Source organism: Oryx dammah, unplaced genomic scaffold (genome assembly GCF_014754425.2).
Source record: "Oryx dammah isolate SB20612 unplaced genomic scaffold, SCBI_Odam_1.1 HiC_scaffold_6, whole genome shotgun sequence".
In the NCBI taxonomy this organism is placed as follows: Eukaryota; Metazoa; Chordata; class Mammalia; order Artiodactyla; family Bovidae; genus Oryx; species Oryx dammah.
Genome location: NW_024070190.1, coordinates 3737859 through 3762136, shown reverse-complemented (window position 1 = coordinate 3762136; position 24278 = coordinate 3737859).

Sequence of the window (24278 nt, the reverse complement as noted above, 5' to 3'; positions counted from 1 at the left end):
GACTGTGGCTTTGTAGTAAAGCCTGAAGTCAGGCAAGTTGATTCCTCCAGTTCCATTCTTCTTTCTCAAGACTGATTTGGCTATTCGAGGTTTTTTTGTATTTCCATACAAATATGACAGTCTTGGCTGACCAACACATGTTTCAAAAATTTACCAAATTATCCAGATATTTCAAATGTTCTGATTTTGACATTCTAATGAATGTTTCAGTTTTCATTCAATAAACTACTTTATTGAATTTTTATGAATGCCTTTTCTTTTGCCTTAAAAGCAAACTCCTGCTAAAATTATTCAATTTAATCGGGCTGGTTAAATTTATATTGAAATGACTGAAAATATGAATCTCACCAGATATTGTATGAATTAAGTTCAATATAAAGCATTAACAATCATGATTTGATAGTGAGAAATTTCAGCAAATTGTTTTCTTTAATAATTAAGGCATTTAAGGCAAAACTGTTTATCATTTACAGTTTTTTTCTATTTTATAGGTTTTAGCATGATGTATTCTTCTTTCTGTACCTTTATAAAAGATGTTCATTTTTTATTTTGTTCCAAGAGTAATCATGCACTGTCATTGCTTAATTTCTAAGTAGGTAAGATTATGTTACTATGGTTTTGTAATTTATTTCTAATTTCATGTCTTTTGTGATGAAAACATAATACACATTTCTTTCTCTTGAATATACATCATATGTGTGTGTGTGTTCAACATTGTTGATTATCCAGTTGCTTTCCTCCATTTTATTTATTTATACTAATAAATCTGTTTCTATACACTTTTTTATCTTAAAAATGTTTTGAAGCACTAAACAACTTGTATTTATTTTTCCTGAAGCTCTTATTTCATTGATAGTCATCACCTCTATCTTGCCTGCCTATAATTACACTCATGTTTCCCTGTTATACTTGGGGACAAGTCTACAGCTACTACTCCTTTACCAGGACTGTGACCCTGCTCTCCAGCACCATTCTCCACATGCTGTGCTATTTAAACTTATTCATTGTCCTTTATTACCACAATCTGAAAGAGACATTCTATTTTTTCTTTTGTCTCTCTTCAATACACCTCAACTTAGAATTTTCATTAGGATAGTTTAATACTTTTAATCTCAAATTCTATATTTTCCCTTCAATGGCAAGAATTACTCAATTTTTATAATTTACATCCATTTGATTTCCAGGATTTTTCCTTAATTCTGAGTAACTTTCTTATCATTTTGTTGCATTCCTAGTGTTTTATCAATGCCCATCATATGTTTTATATATATATATATATATATAGAGAGAGAGAGAGAGAGAGAGAGAGAGAGAAATATGAGATACATATAAACTATATATAGGAAATATGAGATTCATCCCACTCCACCTTCTTTTAAAGAAAAGAAGATTGTTTTTCTTTTCTTTACTTTCCAACCTCTGATGTTTTTTTCTCTTAATACAGTGTTACTGGTTAGATGAGGAACAAGACAGTGTGTTTCCTAAAGTGTAGCATGTCCATATATGTCTTGCCTCCTTCCCCCAAACCCCAGTCAGTAATGGAATGATCAGGCTACAGTTCTTACTCCTCAATATTCTGTAGGTGGTTTTCATCTACTTTCTCATCATCAGTGTGACAGATAACTTGCCTGAGGCTGGTCTGATCCTTTTTTTCCTTTTTAGGTAATCTGTTTCTTCTCTGGAAGCTTGCAAGAGTTTTCTTTTCTTTGAAGTTCTGGAATTTCTCTAAGCTTTTTAAAAAATCATTAACTTTGCCTGGTTGTTAAAGGAATAATTTTCATCTGTCGACTTGGCTTTTTTTTTCAGTTCAAGTTAGACACATGCTTTAGTTCCTGTCCTCTATCTGCTTTGGCCCTTCCCTCCAGAACGCCTACAACTTTTGTACCATTCATGAAATTCACAGTCTGGTCTATCACTTCTATATGAATTGATTGGTTTTAGTGCTTAATCCCAGTGAATATTTTCCCCCTCTCTCTTAACTTGCTCAGTCATATTAGATGCATTACTGTGGTTTATTCGTGCAGAACACCATTCTTCTGGGATACCTTCAGAGGAAATAGCCACATTTGTGGCAGAATTAACAGGATTCTATACTTAGGGGCCAGTAGTTTATTATTGATAGTTGGTTCTAACTTTAATCAAAAGTTCCAGTGTTTTGGTGGTATATAAATGTGTATACTTTTATTTGGGTTTTGAAGGTGGCTCAGCAGTCAAGAATCCATCTGCTTCACAGGAGATGCAGGTTCAGTCCCTGGGTTGGGAAGATCTCCTGGAGAGAAGGAAATGGCAACCCACTCCAGTATTTCTACCAAGGGAAATTCCATGGACAGAGGAGCCTGATGGGCCACAGTCCATGAGGTAGCAAGAGTTAACATGACTTAGTAACTAAACCACCACCACGCTTTTATTTATGTATCTTTCATTATACGAGAGGCCTCTATTTATTGGTTTCCAGAGTAAGCCTATTCATCATCAGAGAACTAGTTCATTTTTTTTCCTTCCATGAAGGCTTTGCCTATCCACATTGCTTTCTTCTCTAAATATCTCTTGCTTTTATCCCCTCTTCCTTTAGTTTTACAGCTTGAAGACTTAATTTAGTTTACTGCCCATAAACAGTGCTTGCCACAGAGTAGTAACTTAACACATATTCACTTACTGAACAAATAAATAAATAAATTCATACTCATGTACATATATTTAATGTAAGAGTAAATATAGAACATGAATATCTATCTATATATATCACAACATCTAGTGCCATGTGATATGCTTAATAAGTAAACAAAAGAGTATCTGCAGAATATTTTATAAGAAGCAGATAGTGACTGATCACTGGGAGTCTTTCAGCTCTAGTTTTATCAATTTATTTCTATAATTTTACTAAAATACCATTGGCCAAATGTATAGACAAAATATGTTGAAACCATCTAAGATCAGATACTGCGTCTTACTTATCTGTATTATGGTTAAATCCTACTCAGGGTAGGTTTCTGAGGAGCTAAATGTTACTGTGAGTAAGAATAACCCAGAGGCCCTGTTAGATGGAGATTCTTTCCCCTCTTCATAAAAGTCTAATTCAATAGATATGAGGTGGATCTCAAATACTTGCATGTTTAAAAAGCAGCCCAGGTGATTATGATATAGCTAGGTTACCCAGAATCAACACTTAGAGACACACTGGTTAAATGCTTCAATAATATTTGTTGAAATCAATTCATTCATTTAAAGAGCTTCACAATTGTGTAATGTGTTATTCTTAAAGAAATGAGCTAACAATTTCTCCCCTTAAAAGAGATTTTTGGTATATAATTTCTCTATTTATGAAGATATAAATCTGACTGAAATGTCCAAGTAAAATATGTCAGGCATCCAATGTTGAGGATTGTTATGTAAAGCTGTAAAAGAAAAAGAGCAATATGAAATGTTCAGAAGAGACAAATCCATACAGTCAGAAAGTAGATGAGTGGTTTCCAGAGACTGGAAGAACGGAGAAATGGAGAGTGACTATAAATGAAGATTTAGTCTTGGAGAACGAAAGTGTTCTGAAATTAGATAGTGATCACAATTCTGTGAATTTACTAAAAACCACTGACTTGTACACTTTAAAAGGGTGAGTTTTATGATATTTGAGTTACAATTCACATACTATACTGTATATACTCAATAATGCTATTATTACAAAATAAAATAACTAAGTCTGGTAAATTATATAAAGATTAATAAACAAGATGGAAGAGCAAATGAACAACTGTGCACTGGCATCTAGTTTTTTTTAGCTGTAAGGATGAGACCTTTGTGGAAGATATTCTTGTAAAGAATTCTCTTGGCTCTGAAAGCAAATTTATATTTCAGTCTGATTGTGGAGGCTTCTTCAGTTCAGTTCAGTTTAGTTCAGTCGCTCAGTCATGTCCGACTCTTTGCAACCCCATGAATTGCAGCACGCCAGGCCTCCCTGTCTATCAACAACTCCCGGAGTTCACTCAAACTCATGTCCATCAAGTCCATGATGCCATCCAGCCATAACAAACTGTTAGTAGAACTCAAATATTAAATGAGACTATGAACATTGTGATCAGAAGGAAGAATTGAATTTATCATGTAAATAAGCTAGTTGTGCTTTACATACACACACACACACACACACATATACACAATGTCATGTGTTATTGTTCTCATGGTTCTATAGAGAAATACAGAAACAGAAAAATCCTATCCAGTTTAACTGTGCAAAGATAAAAACTGAAGTCATTTTTTAAAAACTATAATATTTCCTTTTGATTCATCTGATTTCTATTTAGTCTTTTAAAGTGTAAAAATCTACTTTCCTTTCTTGCCATGCCCTTTGCATTAACCAAAAGATTCAGAAGCCCATAACTTTTCTTTTATCTTGACAGTGAGTGGCAGAAAGAGCAGAAAGGAAAGATGTTTTCAAGCAAGGATTGAGTAAAGCTAACAGTTTTCCTTTGTTATCAGGCCTCTTCATTGACAAGGAGGTTTTTTTTTTTTTTTTCTTCTTCCTCTTTTTGTGAATTTGAGAGGAAGCAACTGTAGAGAAAGGGCTAGGCATTCCTTGAGATTTATTTTTTTCAAAACTAATAATAAATGTTCAAAAGATGACAGAAGTCAACCAAGATTATGAGTGACAGAGACATGCTAGTATTTTTTTGAAGTTTGTTCATCTATTTTTTCCTTTTGTAAAGATGAGACTAATGTCTTCTGAGCTCTTTACATGACTGAGGTGAAACCAGAAATATCAAGAGTTATTAAATAATCAACATATTTGGATAGGAAGAACAACATATGTAATATTTATCTTATTCACTATTATAATTTTACTTTAAGATCATATATTTTTTTCAAGTGGTCACATCAATATAGTAAATTGAATCTGTAGATTCCACAAACCACTTTAGTTAAATTAATCTCCAAACCTCGAGCACTGACATTCTGATACTGTTTGAAATTTCCAGCTTAATTAAATAGGCCTTCCAAATTAAGAGGTTAATTTCCTTGCTTCATTTGATACTTTATACACAAACGTATATAGCTTATTTAACTTTCAAAATATTTAAGAAGGTTTCCCAGATGGCTCAGTGGTAAAGAATCTGCCTGCCAACTCATGAGACTCAGGAGACACGGGTTGCATCACTGGGTCAGAAAGATACCCTGGAAGAGGAAATGGCAACCCATTCCAGTGCTCTTGCCTGGAAAATCCTGTGGACTGAGGAGCCCGGTGGGCTACAGTCCATGGGGTTGTGAAGAGTTGGACATGACTTAGTGACTGAACAGCAACAACATATTTAAATTAAACCCCCCTCTAGTCCATATTTATTCCAAGGTTTGTATAACCTATCACAGTTTCTGTTGCTATACAACAGAGCAAAAATTATTGATGTATTTCACTGTTTGGTCATGAAGAATAGCTAGTAACTTTGACTGCCAAACACCCCACATATAGAAGCTGCTAAAGACAGCCTTGATGATACAGGTTATAACTTCCAACCTAACAGATAATACACTCTTTGTGCTGAATAAGTGCTTATGTTCTTATTTATAATTATACTCAATTATTAGCAACATTTTTAATACCCATCTGGATTCAATGGAGATTTGATTCAATGTTCTATTCTTAAATTATCAGCAGTAACTTCAAACTAAACCAAAACACAGACTGAGTAGAAAAGTCATAACCAAAACTAAATTTTGCACTGGTCTTGTGTTTCCCCAGTCATCAGATAATCCTCTTGCACACCTTATCTCTCTTCCAAGGTAATTACCCATCTGCTCCCACATTTTTTGATTCAAAATGACAGAAATGGCATTTTAAAAGCTATACATTGCTATAGTTTCTATACACAGTACACTTACAAAAAAGGAGTAAAATATACACTGTAGTCTGGTCTGGGAACCATTGTTTACTTTTAGATCCTGCACACAAAAAAGAAATGGGTGGAGTTTGCCCTTCTATCATTTGTAGTCTGAGTGTGCTAAGAAAGACTCCCTTGACCCAAATAGGAGAGAGCTAGATTCATACACCATATGTTTCATTTTTCACATTCATTGATGGCATATAAGGGGTATACAAAAGTTACAGATGTTAGTCATTTGTTGAATGATGCTTATTTTTATGTTTACAATCTAATAGCAAGCAATGTCTCAGAAAATTTTAACATAGAGTATTAGGAGCAGGCACACACTATTTTCTTAAGATCAGTAAAAGTTTTGAGGGCACTAGCTAGAAAAACAGCCTTTGATTCACTGGCTACCTAAGGGAGTTCAGTGGGTTTAACTCTGGGATACTTACTATATTTAGTCATCTCTGAAACCTACATGTAATTGCTTTGGCATGTAAACCCTGAATTTTTGGTCAAAAGATATACTACTTTTTTGGGATAAATGTACCTGATGGTTTAGCCATTTTATTAGTTTCCCCAGGAAGAAGCTAACCCTAAGAAAATTTGCTTTAATGATGTACAATTTAAAAAAGGTTTTAAGGAGGATAAAGTATTTCTGATGTTTTGTTGTCCAGAACAAAGCATATTAAGGGCACTATTTGATAATATTTGTGAATTGTTCTGATAACTCTAAGTTATACCTACATAACACATCAGAAAGTTTCATTTATAATCTTTATTACCCTCACCCTTCTCAATTCTCCCCTCTGCTGAGGAAGCTAAGCCCAGGAAGCTTTTTCTTAGACTTACCTGCCAACAGTATTCCACATAGATTTTATTAAAAAGAGGCATTTGGATTTGAGCAAGATGTAAAGAAGGAAGAGAAAGGGGAGCTTTTAATCTCTGGTCTCTATATGGTGTCTGATTAAAGTAATCAGTCCTCTTCTGGAGTCCAAATGATCACATAATGTGTGAAACAAGAGAATAAGGAGGCTTCTCTTCTCAAATATTTACGTCACACCAGTAAGGTATTTTCAGAAATTCTGAGCTTATGTTCTGAATAGATGGTTACACTTGTTTTCTGTAAGATCCTTGAAAATTCAAGTGAAGAAGGAAGGAACCTCTAGAATTGCCTAAAATAGTCAGAATTTTACAAGTGGCCCTGAGGGAATCTGACCTACCTTGAACTGATCCTATCCCAAGAAATGAAACTATAGCTGGAATCTTAATTAAAGATGACTCCTGACAACTGTTCATAAGCAAGAGATAATTTTAGCTTCTTATAACAGAAACTGTAAAAGTAGAGTGGCAATATTTTTGTTTGAGACTATCACGTGAAGCTTTGCTACTTAAGGGGGTCAGGCATCCTACCCTGAAGTATGCCATACTGGAATATGGATTACTGTGAGCTGAAGTCAATTGAGAATTGACAGATTCAGGAAGAAGTCTCCTTATGTCTTCCCTTATCTGACTAAATGCAGAAACTTCTGAGAAATAAAGACTGCCATAAATCCCCTCTCCAGGAGAAGAAGCACTGATATGACTCTGTACAAACAAAATAAACAACCTTGGAAAAAACCCTTATCTTCCATTAATTTCCTCATATATTTACCTTCCCACAACTTATTGTTCCTAGAAGGCCAAGCCCCCCTTTCTTTTGTCTAGTCACTTCTTCAGAATTTATCACTCTCTTGAAATGGTATATAAGCGCTCATGTCTAACCATTTCTTTGAATTTTCACTTCTTTTATGTGAAAATATGTAGAAATATTAACAACAGTGAAGTTTGTATGCTTTTTTCCTATTAATCTTTTGTCAATTTTATTTGTAGGCTTCAGTAATTAAATCTAAAATGGTATAGAAAATTATTTTCTTTTCATACATTACCTCCATAGAGAAAAGTGACTAATAATATTTTTCCCTTTTGCAAAAGAAATATAACATGAGACATAGTGATTTTCAGGCTTTTGTTGGACTTAGGAATAAAATTATTCATGAAATGCAGTGGAGGGGGGTTCTTATCTTCTTAAGTCTTTAGATAATTGACTCAAGAATCCAATCTTGATACTATAATCCTTATTTCATAAATTGTCATTTCCATTAACAGACTTTTATGGATTAGGGTAAAGGCATGGCTGCCAATGGCTTACTTATTCTGCTATTGCAATTCAGTGCAAGATTTAATATAGTGGTAGAAGGGGAATATTGTTGGAAATATTTTTGATGCCAACTCAGACGTTATTTGCAACTTTAATTTTAATGTTTATTATTTAACATATTTTATATGTTTTATTTTATTGTTTTTCCTGCAAAACATAATTTATAGTCAATTACAGTTACCAATCAACTTTGAAAACACAAATCAACCAAAACTTGCATAATGACTGAGTGGATTTTTCCCTTAAGCTATTTATACTTAAAGCTTTCTATGCTTATTGTTGTCTAACAGGTAGAAGTACGAATTGCCTGTTCAAATACTCCCATTTTCACTACTTTTTTTCATTCCTACAAATTCTAATCTGAAGCTTCAGCATTGATACTTTCCCTCACAGCCAAAATAAAACAAAGCAAGTGGGGGAAAAAAAAAAAAAAAAACTGTCACAGTGCTTCACAGACAATAGAACTTAAATAACTACTTAATTGTTTATCATTAGTATAACAATTATCTTATTTTAAAGCTGGGGATGTATCATGACTTTTTAAGTTTTGCAACATCCTTTAGTGGTTGGATATAGTAGATGCTCCAACATTTATTTTGAATTGAAATAAATCGGTGATGCTAGTGGCAAAGAACCTGTCTGCCAAAGCCAGAGACACAAGAGACTCGGGTTTGATACCTGGGTTTGGAAGATGCCCTGGAGAAGGGCATGGCAACCCACTCCAGTATTCTTGCTGGAGAATCCCATGGACGGAAGAGACTCATGGGCTACAATCTATGGGGTTGCTCAGAGTGAGACATGACTAAAGGGACTTAGCACAGCACAGTACGTAATTTATTCAGTTGAGTTCATTCTATCTTATTATTTAAGAAACAATCAGTGTTCAGATGAATATGTCCGTTTTGTTAATTTTCAGTTTTATGTCTATTTTTCTTCCTTTTCTTCATTGGGACGTACTGCTATGTTAATGGGAAAAACTGCTGATTTTTAAGAAGAGATCTTTTTGTATGTATATTATTTGGTTGAAAATATTTTATATAGTAACAACTAAATAAAAATGGATAAGATAATGCTATTAATCACATCCACATTACCCTAGGGCCTTCAATAAATTGCATTTCAATTGTTTCGCTCTATTTCTGAGAAGACTGTCTGAAAGAATTTTAAGAATTTGATCTGGAGTCTGTTCAAGAAAAAGCTCTAATTTCAAATATTTTGCCATCCCCTGCATTTATATGGATAAGTGCCCCAAATGTGTGGCCATCTGTGGATTTTTGGTGTTCAAGGATAGTTGGTTTGGGGAAATGGAGAGGTAAACTGTTCTGGTTAGGATTGCAATGATTTGGAGCTGGTAGTTAGCATAAAGGGAGAGATGAAGAAGACTGTAAATACATGAGAACCAAGATAAGAGAAAATTCCCATAGCAGCACATAGCCAGCAAGACTGAAAACAATGAACTGCTTGAGGTCAGAGGGTATGTCTTATTCATCTCCTTATCTTTATCTCCTAACCAAATTCTGTCATTGCCTAGGACCTAAGTAAATGTTTGTTGAATTAAGTTAATTGAATTAGCTTAATTCATTCATCCCATGACTCTATTAGGTCAGAAATATTTCCTGTTTACATACGATGATATCAAGGCTCAAAAATGTAATAACAGGCAGAACTGGAAGGAACTGGGATTTGAATGCAGTCTTCAGAAGTCCAGAATCCATAACATTTCCACTATACCATGATTTTTCAGAATATGTTTTCAGTAACTATGATAGTGAAAATGAAAGTTACTCAGCTGTGTCCAACTCTTTGCTGCCGCATGCACTCTATAGTCCATGGAATTCTCCAGGCCAGAATACTGGAGTGAGTAGCCTTTCCCTTCTCCAGGGGATCTACCCAACCCAGGGATCAAGCTCAGGTCTCCTGCATTGCTGATAGTTTCTTTACCAGCTGAGCCACAAGGGAAGCCCCAAAATACTGGAGTGGGTAGCCTATTCTTTCTCCAGGGGATCTTCCTGACCCAGGAATCAAACTAGGGTCTCCTGCAATGCAGGTGGATTCTTTACCAACTGAGCTATCAGGGAAGCCTCAGTCCTATGATAAGGTTGACAGACAGAAGGGTCCTACGGTTACAGGTTTTTGGGAAATCCAATATGCAATGCTGCCTCTCCTGCAATTTCATACAGTGCATTAAAATCTCTGATAAAACTTTTAGTTAAGCAATTGTTCTAACTTCCTGTCAGCATTTCTCAAAGGTGGTTTGTTGCAGTCTTCCTCTCTTTTTTTGTATAATTAATTTTTAAATTTAAGTTGTATTTTATATTACAGTACAGTTGATTTACAATGTTGCATCAGTTTCATGTGTACAGCAAAGTGATTCAGTTAAACATATACATATATCCATTCTCTTTGAGATTCTTTTCCTATATAGTTTATTACAGAATATTGAGTAGAGTTCCCTATGCTATGTAGTAGTTTTTTGTTGATTGTCTGTTCTGTATATAATAGTATGTATATGTTAATCCCAATTCCCTGATAGCTCAGTTGGTAAAGAATCCACCCGCATTGCAGGAGACACTGGTTCGATTTCTGGGTTAGAAAGACCCTCTGAAGAAGGGATAAGCTACCCACTCCAGTATTTTGACCTGGAAAATTCCATGGATTACACAGTCCATGTGGTTGCAAAGAGTCAGACATGACTGTGGGACTTTAACTTCATTTTGGGCTTCCCTGGTGGCTCAGTTGGGAAAGAGTCTGCCTGCGATGTGGGAGAGCTGGGTTCAATCCCTGGGTCACGAAGATCCCTTGGAGAAAGAAATGGCCACCCGTTCCAGTATTCTTGCCTGGAAAATCATATGGACAGAGGAGTCTGGTGGGCTACATACAGTCCATGAGGTCACAAAGAGTTGGACACGACTGAGTGACAAACACTTAGGGGCTTCTCTTGTGGCTCAGCTGATTAAAAATCCACCTGAAACGCTGGAGAACTGGGTTTGATCCCTGGGTTGGGAAGATTCCCTGGAGAAGGGAAAGGCTACCCACTCCAGCATTCTGGCCTGATTCTGGCCTGTACAGTCCATGGCGTCACAGAGTTGGACACAACTGAGCAACTTTCACTTTCAGTTTTCATTTCTTTTTTTTTTTTTTTTTTAAGTTGTAATATGTTTATTTTTTGGCTGTGCTGGGTCTTCTTTGCTGTGCATAGGCTTTCTCCAGTTGTGGTGAGCAGGAGCTACTCTCTAGTTGTGTTGTTCAAGCTTCTCATTGCAGCGCCTTCTCTTGTGGCAGGGAAAATAACAGGAGATGTTTGTTAACTATCCTTGAGAGTAAAAGAAAGTATGCTGCTGCTGCTGCTAAGTCGCTTCAGTCATGTCCGATTCTGTGCGACCCCATAGATGGCAGCCCATGAGGCTCCTCGCTCCTTGGGATTCTCCAGACAAGAACACTGGAGTGGGTTGCCATTTCCTTCTCCAATTCATGAAAGTGAGAAGTGAAAGTGAAGTCGCTCTGTCGTGTGCGACTCTTACTCCTACCAGGCTCCTCCATCCATGGGGTTTTCCAGGCAAGAGTGCTGGATTGGGGTGCCATTGCCTTCTCCGAAAAGAAAGTATACTACTAGCTAAAAGCAGTGTGAAATGTCATAGTCACTACATTTTGGTACAAAATTATTTTAGCTTACAGGAAGATATTAAGAGTATAAGATAATGACTTGTAACATTTTGGTACTTGTGAAGGTAGTTATACAGAATTTCATTAGCTATGTACATCTATATTTCCTAGAATGATAGGACCTAAAATGGGGAACATGCATTTTCCGCATCTACCATTTCCCCCAAATGAAATTAATATTTTTTTTTAACTGCCCAAATGCTTGTCATTTCATTGTATTATAAACTTTGACACTTAGAATGGCAAAATCCTTTTTCATTTATGGAGTTTATTATGTGTTATATCATGCATTACTACTTCCTGTCTTTATTTAAAGTTCAAACAGATTCAACTCTAGATGAAGTTATAAATAATGTAGGCTTTAAAGGAGATGGTTCCAAGTGAATTAATTGATTTTTAAGTAAACAGACAGCCTGTAAAAACTGTATCTTATAAATGATTGGTTCTCAGGAAGATGTTAAACTAAAATATTCTCTTTTCTAGATAAGATATTTGGTAATCACAGGCATATATCCCCATTATTGATAAAGCTTTGTAGAGAGAAATAAGCAAGATATACTGGTAATGAAATGTTAATATAGCCCACTTAATGTTTATACCAAACAAAGTCATGATGTTTTGTTAAAACTCATTTGAAATAAGAGCTTATATTAACAGAGATTAGGCAAACCAGAAAATGTGTGTTAGTATTCTGGTATTTTCATTGCACCATATATAAATTTTTCTGAAAAAAAACCTATCATCTTTTGTAAAACCTTTCCAGATTAGAAAGGAAAATGCAACTCACTTTAAAGGAGGACATGTTATTTTCTTATTAAAATTTATTCATTGATTCCTTAAATATGTACATTAAATATTTATCATGTGCACAATTGCTCTATCACAGGAACTGAGAAGTAAAAAAGAGAAATTAATAAACACATTGAACATTGTATTCAATTACTTGTGTCCTATTACTTGTCAGGTTAATGTCAAAGAAGAAAAACAGCTTCCTCTACTCGTCCAAGATTCTTTCAGCTAGTTTAAGAATCAAATTGTCATGAGATGTATTAACATAAAATCAAATTTAACTTTGTACACATGTAGGTTTCATAAGAAAATGAGACTTAAGGGCAAGTTAGGCAATCGAGGCTTCTATGCTATCTGAGAGGAAAAGGGGTTAGGAATTTGGGATCTCCAATAAGAGGAAAATAACTTATAGGAAGATGGGAGAAAGAAATGTTGGGTAAATAAATGTTTTCCATGCTCTACAGAGACAACTGGACACAGAGAGGACTTTGATGGAATCAGCCTTGCTAAGTGCCCCCAGTCTACCACATCTAACTCACATTTCTTGTAGTTAGCTCTGCTGAAAACTCTCTTCCTGGGACTGGAGCCCTATCTAAATTATTTAATGAAGGTCAGAGGTGGAGGTAAAAGCTCTTCATGAGCCTTTTGTTTCTTTAAAAAAAAGAAAAAGAAATGCCTAATATAATCCTCATGCTAAAGAGACATATTTTAACAAATTTTTCTCTCTTACTTTTGTGATGGATGCAAAGAGTGATATTGGAAACTATCTGAGAGGCTTGGTTAAAATATAGTGTCTTACATGCTACAAATTCAATAGATTATTTTTGATAAATAATACATGAAAAGGTGAAGACAACACATTATGTTGTGCTCTAACAACCTAAGAATGCAAATAATAATTATTAAGAATTCAGGATACTGAGCTACCAAAGTGAATTGGAATGAAGGAGAAAATCTCAGATAGAAGTAGGGCTTTACTTGGATTTCAAAGGTGAGAAGACTTTTTTAAAATAAGAAATAAGAAAAAACATTAGAAGACTAGGACTAAAAATTAAAACAAAATCATTCAGAGATACAAGAAAATGTGGAAAGCTGGAATCACGGGAGAGAGAGAGAGCCAAGATGTTTGCCAACTTGATGGGACAGAACAATACTGAAATGAAAAACTGAGATTGTCAATATAGATTAGAGAAGTGTTTTTAGAGGAAGTTAAATGAGGGGTAAAGGAAATCTAGTAGGATATATATGAATTTTAGCTCCTGAGCATTTTAAATCTATTTCCTTTAATTAAGAAATTCTCTGTAAGCTAGACTAGGGTTTGATAAAGCCCTAGACAATGAAGAGATTTGAAAAGCTAGTCTGGAAATTCAGGACTGATGTAAATGGAGGCCTGGTGTAAGAAAGAACAAGGTAGTGTATAAGCTAATTGGGCATGAAGAAGGGACAGATGTGAGAACATTTCAAAGAGAAAGGCCACAGAACTTACAAATCTTTAAAATTAATAAAATTGTAAACTTACTTAGGGTAAGATCAATATAGAATGGTGAATTTCATTTCTTATTTATCAAAATAAATATTTTACTTAGCATAGCAATGTCAATAGAATACTGAAGTACCAAAGAATATGTCTGAATGCTATTACTCTATGTGAATGCTGTTTTTAAAAAACTACACTTTTCATAATAACAGTAGTAATAACTACCAAGGAATATATTTAACAAAGTCATGTAAAACCTTTATGAATTAAAGTATAACATTTTATTGAATGGTATTAAATAAGAAAAATTTACTAGAGACATAAAATGCTCATTAGGTATATTCATGTCATTTTCACTAAAAATATTATTTCAAGTCTGTGTAATTCTAAACGGAATGCCAATTGTTTTTAACTTGAAAGGATAATTCTAAAATATATGTGCATGTGTGTGTGCTCAGTCATGTCCAACTCTTTGTGACCCCATGAACTGTAGCCCACCAGCCTCCTCTGTCCATGGGATTTCCCAGGCAAGAATACTGGAGTGGGTTGCCATCTCCTTCTCCAGGGGATCTTCCTGACCCAGGGATCGAACCCTCATATATTGTGTTTCCTGCATTGGCAAGTGGATTCTTTACCACTAGTGCCACCGCTTGAAATAAAACACATTATTTCAAGTCTGTGTAATTCCAAACAGAATGACAGTTATTATTATTTTTTTAACTTTAAAGGCTAATTCTAAAATACATACATAAGAATAAATAGGGAGAACTTTCTTACTTGGTATAAAAAATTAATATAAAATTGCAGCAACTAAGGCACTGTGCTTTCGGTTAAACAACATGTGAGAAATGGAACAGAAAAAAGAGCTCCGGGTCAGATGATGTACATATAAGAATGTGGTATATGAATAAGGTGATACTGTAGATCAGTGGTAAATGGGCAGATTCCTCAATAACATCTGAAATAATTATTTAATGGGACCTTTATCATATGCAAATACATTAAAAAATTCTAGATAGGTTAAAATAAATTTGAAAAACAAAATATAAAAATTTACCAGAAAATGAACCTTGGACTAGCCATGGGGAGAAATCTGTAAATCAAACAAAGAAACAAAATACATTAAGAGAAACACTGAAAATTTTAATTACATTCAAATTAAAATTAATTTTCAACAATGAAATAATATGAAGAGTACATAAAATCTTTAAAACACAACAAGGAATTGACAATAAATCCAATAGATAAAAGAAGTTAAAGACATGTTCAGACAGTTTACAGAAGACATATGACGCACTGAAAACAAATGAAAATACACATCAAGAATCATTAGAAAATGCAAATTTAAATAAATGAAATAGCAGTTTACATGTAATACATCAGCAAAAATTTAACATCTGAAAATGTTACAGGTGTGGGGTAGGAGAATACTTGGAACATGCTTATGGAATTGTTGTTTAGTCACTAAGTTGTACCTGACTCTTTTTGCAGTCACGTGGACTATAGCCAACCAGGCTCCTCTATCCATGTGATTTTCCAAGTAAGAATACTAGAGTGGGTTGCCATTTACTTCTCTAGGGAATCTTCCCTACAGAGGGATCGAACCCATGTCTTCTGAATTGGCAGGTGGATTCTTTACCACTGAGTCACCAGAGAAGCCCCACTTGTGGAATTAAATCAGTATAATCATTTTGGAAAAAATAGTGGTATTACCTAGTAATTTGGATATGAACAAACACTCTGACCTGATAATTTTGCTACTGGTTAGGTACTACATGCAAACTATTATCATGTGCATAAAGAGAATGTTTATACTGACATTGTTTATAGTTTAAAAAAATAGAAAGCATCAATGGTCTATTAATTAGAAAACTAATACACCCAGTTTGGTGACTTCATATGATGAATAGTATACAGCAGTGATATTGAATGAATTCTAGCTGTACATTCTAACAGTCTTGCATACACAACATTGGACTGGATGAAATTCAATGAAAAAATGTTAGTGAAGAATTTAAATACTTATCTTTATTAAGATCTGAGAATAAGTGAAACTAAATGATATCTTATTTAGAAATACAAATCTCGAGAAGAAAGCAATAAAAAAAGTGAATGACAAATATAGAATTAATAATATTGGTTACTTTTGGTGGATAGAGAAGATGCTAAAACTGGGTAGAAACATTGTAAAGGCATTAATAATATGTGAAGTATTCTACTTTTTATATAGCAGCTTTATAATAAATACTTTTTTATAAAATGCATATATAAAATACATATGGTAATTTTTTGTTTATGTCAAATATTTCATGAAACCTAAACCATGAAAAACATAAAATAGTTCCCATAAGGCTTGATAATAAGCTACAACCTTGGAATGACTCCTGAGTTTTAGGCCTGGTTCCATATATGGATTTAGATCATTGATAGTCATAAAAAATTTGAATTTTGAGATAGAACATTCTTTTGAATATGGGATGATGACATAATGGTTTGTTTTTTTGCAAAGCAAATTAAAGTAAGGGTAAAATAATTAATTAAATAACACAGTTCAGTGGTCTCCAAACTTTTCTGTACCAGGGACCAGCTTCCTTGAAGACAATTTTTCAACTAACAGGATGTTGGGGCCCTGATTTGGGGATGATTCAAGCGCATTACCTTTACTATGCACTTTGTTCCTATTGTTATTACATCAGCTCCACCTCTGATCATCAGGCATTGGATCTCGGAGGTTGGGGACCTCTGGTACATTTCACATTATTAGTCATAAGTTTCAGGTTGTATGTAGAAAATTTGTGAAAATTTATCAAAATCACAAAAAAACTGATAGAATGCCATGAGAACTGAAGAAGTTAGTGGTTCCTGAGATGTGTGACAGGTACCTCTTCTTCCTCCCTGCACTTTGAACGGGTGGCATCTTTATCTTTTTTCTATTTCAATTTTTCTGAATCTTACCCTGTTTAAACTAATTTGATCCTTTCCCTCTGATTCAGTTCAATTCAGTTCAGCCGTTCAGTCATGTCCGACTCATTGTGACCCCATGAACTGCAGCACGCCACGCCTCTCTGCCCATCACCAACTCCCAGAGTCCACCAAAACCCAGGTCCATTGAGTCGGTGATGCCATCCAAAGATCTTATACTAGATCATCCCCTTCTCTTCCTGCCCTCAATCTTTGCCATCATTAGGGTCTTTTCCAATGAGTCAGCTCTTCACATCAGCTGGTCAAAGTATTGGAGTTTCAGCTTCAACATCAGTCCTTCCAATAAACACCCAGGACTGATCTCCTTTAGGATAGACTGGTTGGATCTCCTTGCAGTCCAAAGGACTCTCAAGAGTCTTCTCCAACACTACAGTTCAAAAGCATCAATTCTTTGGCACTCAGCTTTCTTCACTGTCCAACTCTCACATCCATACATGACCACTGGAAAAGCCATAGCCTTGACAAGATGGACCTTTGTTGGCAAAGTAATGTCTTTGCTTCTTAATATGCTGTCTAGGTTGGTCATAACTTTCCTTCCAAGGAGTAAGCATCTTTTAATTTAGTGGCTGCAATCACCATCTGCAGGGATTTTAAAACCCAGAAAAATAAAGTCAGCCCCTGTTTCCACTGTTTCCCCATCTATTTGCCATGAAGTGATGGGACCAGATGCCATGATCTTCGTTTTCTGAATGTTGAGCTGGAAGCCAACTTTTTCACTCTCCTCTTTCACTTTCATCAAGAGGCTTTTTAGTTCCTCTTCACTTTCTGCCGTAAGGGTAGTGTCATCTGCATATCTGAGGTTATTGATATTTCTCCTGGCAAGCTTGATTCCAGCTTGTGCTTCCTCCAGCCCGGCGTTTTTCATGATGTACTCTGCATAGAAGTTAAATAAGTAGGATGACAATATACAGCCTTGATGTACTCCTTTTCCTATTAGGAACCAGTCTGTTGTTCCATGTCCAGTTCTAACCGTTGCTTCCTAACCTGCATATAGATTTCTCAGGAGGCAGGTCAGGTGGCCTGGTATTCCTATCTCTTTCAGAATTTTCCACAGTTTATTGAGATCCACACAGTCAAAGGCTTTGGCATAGTTAATAAAGCAGAAAAAGATGTTTTTCTGGAACTCTTGCTTTTTTGATGATCCAGCAGATGTTGGCAATTTGATCTCTGGTTCCTCTGCCTTTTCTAAAACCATCTTGAACACCTGGAAGTTCATGGTTCACGTATTGCTGAAGCTTGATGTGAAGAATTTTAAGCATCACTTTACTAGCATGTGAGATGAGTGCAATTGTGTGGTATTTTGAGCATTCTTTGGCATTGCCTTTCTTTGGGATTGGAATGAAAACTGATCTTTTCTGGTCCTGTGGTGACTGCTGAGTTTTCCAAATTTGCTGGCATATTGAGTGCAGCACTTTTACAGTATCATCTTTCAGGATTTGAAATACGTCACCTGGAATTCCATCACCTCCACTAGCTTTGTTAGTAGTGATGCTTCCTAAAGCCCACTTGACTTCACATTCCAGGATGTCTGGCTCTAGATGAGTGATCACACCATCATGATTATCTGGGTCATGAAGATCTTTTTTGTACAGTTCTTCTATTTATTCTTGCACCTCTTCTTAATATTCTGCTTCTGTTAGGTCCCTACCACTCCTATCCTTTATTGAGCCCATCTTTGCATGAAATGTTCCCTTGGTATCTCTAATTTTCTTGAAGAGATTTCTAGTCTTTCCCAATCTATTGTTTTCCTCTATTTCTTTGCATTGATCGCTGAGAACAGCTTTCTTACCTCTCCTTGCTATTCTTTGGAACTCTGCATTCAAATGGGTACATCTTTCCTTGTCTCCTTTCCTTTTGCTTCCCTCTTTTCACAGCTATTTGTAGGGCCTCCTCAGACAACCATTTTGCTTTTTTGCATTTCTTTTATTAATTTTATTAATCCCTCTGATTTAATTAAATTATTAAATAACTTATTATTAATTATTAATTTAATCAATCCCTCTTATTACCTGCCTTATAATTTGATTCCATTATATTATTATTCCCAGATTATTTCAAATTTGTGTTTGATTGGTTACTTGTATGCGACAATAGCTCTAACAAAGAAGAATATGAATGTTTCATTTGCAATAGAGTACTTATATCAAAATCTCAGGTATAGATATTTCTGAATATTACTTTATGAATAATTGACTAAGGACTGGAACCAACCAGTACTTGAGAGAAAGAAAACAGCTTTTCAATTCTATACATCATTGAGGGCAAGTCTAGACTAATTCCCTGATGGCTGGTATTTTTCTCAGTGAAATAGATGAGCCTTTGTATTATGATTGATCTATGCCAAAGCCTTTGTGTGGATCACAATAAACTGTGGGAAATTCTGAAAGAGATGGGAATACCAGACCACCTGACCTGTCTCTGGAGAAATCTGTATGCAGGCCAGGAAGCAGCAGTTAGAACTGGACGTGGAACAAAAGACTGGTTCCAAATAGGAAAAGGAGTACATCAAGGCTGTATGTTGTCACCCTGCTTATTTAACTTCTACGCAGAGTACATCATGAAAAATGCGGGACTGGAAGAAGCACAAGCTGGAATCAAGCTTGCCAGGAGAAATATCAATAACCTCAGATATGCAGATGACACCACCCTTATGGCAGAAAATGAAGAGGAGCTAAAAAGCCTCTTGATGAAAGTGAAAGAGGAGAACGAAAAAGTTGGCTTCAAGCTCAACATTCAGAAAACGAAGATCATGGCATCCGGTCCCATCACTTCATGGGAAATAGATGGGGAAACAGTGGAAACAGTGTCAGACTTTATTTTGGGGGGCTCCAAAATCACTGCAGATGGTGATTGCAAGGGGAAACAGTGGAAGCAGTGTCAGACTTTATTTTGGGGGGCTCCAAAATCACTGCAGATGGTGATTGCAGCCATGAAATTAAAAGATGCTTACTCCTTGGAAGAAAAGTTATGACCAACCTAGATAGCCTATTCAAAAGCAGAAACATTACTTTGCCAACTAAGGTCCATCTAGTCAAGGCTATGGTTTTTCCTGTGGTCATGTATGGATGTGAGAGTTGGACTGTGAAGAAGGTTGAGCGCCAAAGAATTGATGCTTTTGAACTGTGGTTTTGGAGAAGACTCTTGAGAGTCCCTTGGACTGCAAAGAGATCCAACCAGTCCATTCTGAAGGAGATCAGCCCTGGGATTTCTTTGGAAGGAATGATGCTAAAGCTGAAACTCCAGTACTTTGGCCACCCCATGTGAAGAGTTGACTCATTGGAAAAGACTCTGATGCTGGGAGGGATTGGGGGCAGGAGGAAAAGGGGACGACCGAGGATGAGATGGCTGGATGGCATCACTGACTCGATGGATGTGAGTCTAGGTGAACTCTGGGAGTTGGTGATGACAGGGAGGCCTGGTGTGCTGCGATTCATGGGGTCTCAAAGAGTTGGACACAACTGAGCGACTGAACTGAACTGAAGACACATTGGTCTCAAGGAACTGGACACCAGTCACAGCAGCCACATCCTATATCTTTCTTCCATATTGTAGCTCTTGTGGTCTGAAGCTAGAGATATATTTTACAAGATCCTTAAGGAACACTTGTGACTCTTATAGTATTCTTTTGCCACAATTTCAACAGTGTTGGTGTATAGCTGCTACTTTCTTTTTTTTTTTTTTTTTTCAGTTATGGGATTGGAATATTGAATTCCAAACTGCCTCACACTGAGCTTTCTTCATCCCTAAATACATATGCATTCTTACCTTCCCAAGCCCTCAGGCCAAGTCAGTCATTCAGCATTGCCCCAGACTGTGACAAACCACTAATCTGTATCTACACTGGGGCCTCAGTGTCCACAGTTACAAGTATCAAGCCCATAATTCCCTTAAAAGTAGCAAATTCATTTTCCAAATAAAAACGCAGATCACATTACTGCCATTACATTTCCTCCATGTGTTTTACAGAGAATAATATCAGCCTTTGGGGAATTAGTTTGGACTTGTTTCTGGAATCTGTGGAAGTTAAAAGTTATCTCCTTGCCCCCAACATTACAGGGTCTGTGCACTACAGTCTTCATTCAGCTGGCTGCTTGCTCTCCTACCAGTGAATTTTTTTTTACCTGCTACCCAAAATTGCAAAATCTGATGGATCATTTGCATTGTACAAAGGAAAGAGTCAAACACTACTGAGTGACTAAACTCACTCACTCAAGGAACAGAGGTACTGACACCTTATGTTGTTGATGTTCGGTCACCAAGTCTTTCTGACTCTTCACAACCCCATGGACTGTAGCATGCCAGGCTTCCTGTCCCTCACCATCTCCCAAAGTTTGCCCAAGTTCATGTCCATTTAATCTGTGATGCCATCCAGCCATCTCTTCTTCTCATGCCCTCTTCTTCTTCTGACCTCAGTCTTTCCCAACATCAGGGGCTTTTCCAATGAGTCAGCTCTTCACTTCAAGTAGCCAAAGAATTGGAGCTTTAGCTTCAGCATCAGTCCTTCCAATGAATATTCAGAGTTGACAACTTATACTATTGCAGTAAATAAACTTCATGACTAGAAATATCAGGTCAAAGTTTTTAAACTCAGTATGGACCTTGAATATGACCATATACTCCATAATAAATTGTTTTATTTAACCTTACTATGCTGTAGAGTGGAGAAGGCAATGGCACCCCACTCCAGTACTCTTGCTTGGAAAATCTCATGGACGGAGGAGCCTGATGGGCTGCAGTCCATGGGATCACTAAGAATCGGACACAACTGAACGACTTCACTTTCATTTTTCACTTTTATGCATTGGAGAAGGAAATGGAAACCCACTCTAGTGTTCTTGCCTGGAGAATCCCAGGGATGGGGGAGCCTGGTGGGCTGCCGTCTATGGGGTCGCACAGAGTCGGACACGACTGAAGCAACTTAGCAGCAGCAGCATGCTGTAAAGAGATGATGATATGTACTTATAAAATGGAGCTCCAGACATCTTAGAAAATAGAGAACTGTTATTCAGTGATGATGGTGTAGTAAAACATTTCATTCTGTTTCTTTCCTTCCTTCTTTTTTTTTTTTTTTCAAATATCCAAACTTATACACTAAGAATGGGTTGTATGATTCCCTAGGCTGAAAAGCCTAGGGAGATAAGGATCTTTAAAGCTATTTTTTCTACTTAATTTTGTTAGAAATTAGAAAATGGCTTTAACTAATGTGTACATTAGACAGTGTAAAAGTAAAGTGCAAACAACTTGTTTTGGTGGTAAAGTAACACTAGTTATTATTTTTCCAGCTTACTGAAATATACATATATGCAAAGTTTCATGTAATCCTAGAAATATTAAGATTTGCAGTCAATTTAAGTTAAAATTAAACAACATCAAAAAAGTTTTCACCAAATATTTGCATTACTAGACAAACCTGGAGATGTGAAAGTTTTTTGGTAATCTGAATTGATTAACTTTCTAATAATAACTTTGTAGGAGAACAAAACTTGTACCCCAGAATGTAAGTTGATGCAGTCACTATGGAAAACAGTATGGAAGTTCCTTAAAAAAACTAAAATAGAGCTACTAAATGAGCCAGCAATCCCACTCCTGGATATATAACTGGAAAACATGAAAATTCTAGTTAAAAATGTATATACACCAGAATGTTCATAGTAGCACTATTTACAATAGACAAGACATGGAAACAACACAAATGCCTGTCAACAGACAGCTTAAGAATATGTGGTATATTTATACACAGGAGTATTACTCAGCCACAGAAAAGAATAAAATATTGCCATTTGCAGCAACATGAATGGACCTAGACAATAGTTACTTAGTGAACCACATCAGAGAAAGACTAATATTATCTTATATCACTTATATGTGATAATACAAATTAATATACATATAAAACAGAAACAGACACACAAACATAGAAAAAACCTTGCAGTTACCTAAGGGGAAACAGAGGGAGGGATAAATTCAGAGTATGGGATTAACAGTATAAAGTTAGCATATACGTATACATAAAATAGGGATTCTCTGGTGGCTCAATGGTAAAGAATCTGCCAGCCAATGCAGAAGATGTGGGTCTGATCCCTGCATTGGGAAGATACCCTGGAGAAGGAAATGGCAACCCACTCCAGTGGTAGCTCAGATAGTAAAAGTGCCTACCTGCAATGTGGGAGACCCAGGTTCCATCCCTGGGTTGGGAAGATTGCCTGGAAAAGGAAATGGCTACCCACTCCAGTACTCTTGCCTGGAAAATTCCATGGATGGAGGAGTTTGGTAAGCTACAGTCCATGGGATACCAAAGAGTCAGACACGATTTCACTTTCACTTTCCAGTATTCTTGTCTGGGAAATCCCTAGACAGAGTAGTCTAGCAGGCTACAGTCTGTGGGGTCACATGACTTAGTGACTAAACAGCAACAACAATACATAAAATAGACAAGCACAAGACTTTAAGTATAGCCCAGGGGATTATATTTAATATCTTATAATAACCTTGAATGGAATATGATCTCAAAAAATGGAATCATTGTGCTGTACACCTGAAACCAACAAAATATTGTAAATCAACCATATTTAAAAAAAAAAAACAACTAAAAATATTAAAGCTTTGCCACTCTAATATATCTCTTTGGCATATTTATTATTTTGACCTAAAAATTATGAAGACCAAAAAGACTCAGAAAAAATCTTTGACCTTCTCCCTAACTGCCTAAAAGGGGCTTCCCAGGTGGTGCAGTGGTAAAGAATCCACCTACAAATGCAGGAGCTCCAAGAGCCATGGGTTCTGTCCCTGGATCAGGAAGTCCCCAGAAGGAAATGGCAATCCACTCCAGTATTCTTGCCTGGAAAAATCCATGGCCAGAAGAGCCTGGCAGGCTATAGTCCATGGGTTCAAAAAGAATCAGACATAACTGAGCAACTAAGTACTTTGCACAAATACCTGAAAGAATGGTGATAGATCTGTCCCAGGAAAGGGGCTGTCACCATATTCAACTCTATTATGTGCCAGCGGAGCTAAAAAGCCTCTTGATGAAAGTGAAAGAGGAGAGCGAAAAAGCTGGCTTAAAGCTCAACATTCAGAAAACGAAGATCATGGCATCCGGTCCCATCACTTCATGGGAAATAGATGGGGAAACAGTGGAAACAGTGTCAGACTTTATTTTGGGGGGCTCCAAAATCAGATGGTGATTGCAGCCATGAAATTAAAAGACGCTTACTCCTTGAAAGAAAAGTTATGACCAACCTAGATAGTATATTCAAAAGCAGAGACATTACTTTGCTGACTAAGGTCCATCTAGTCAAGGCTGCGGTTTTTCAAG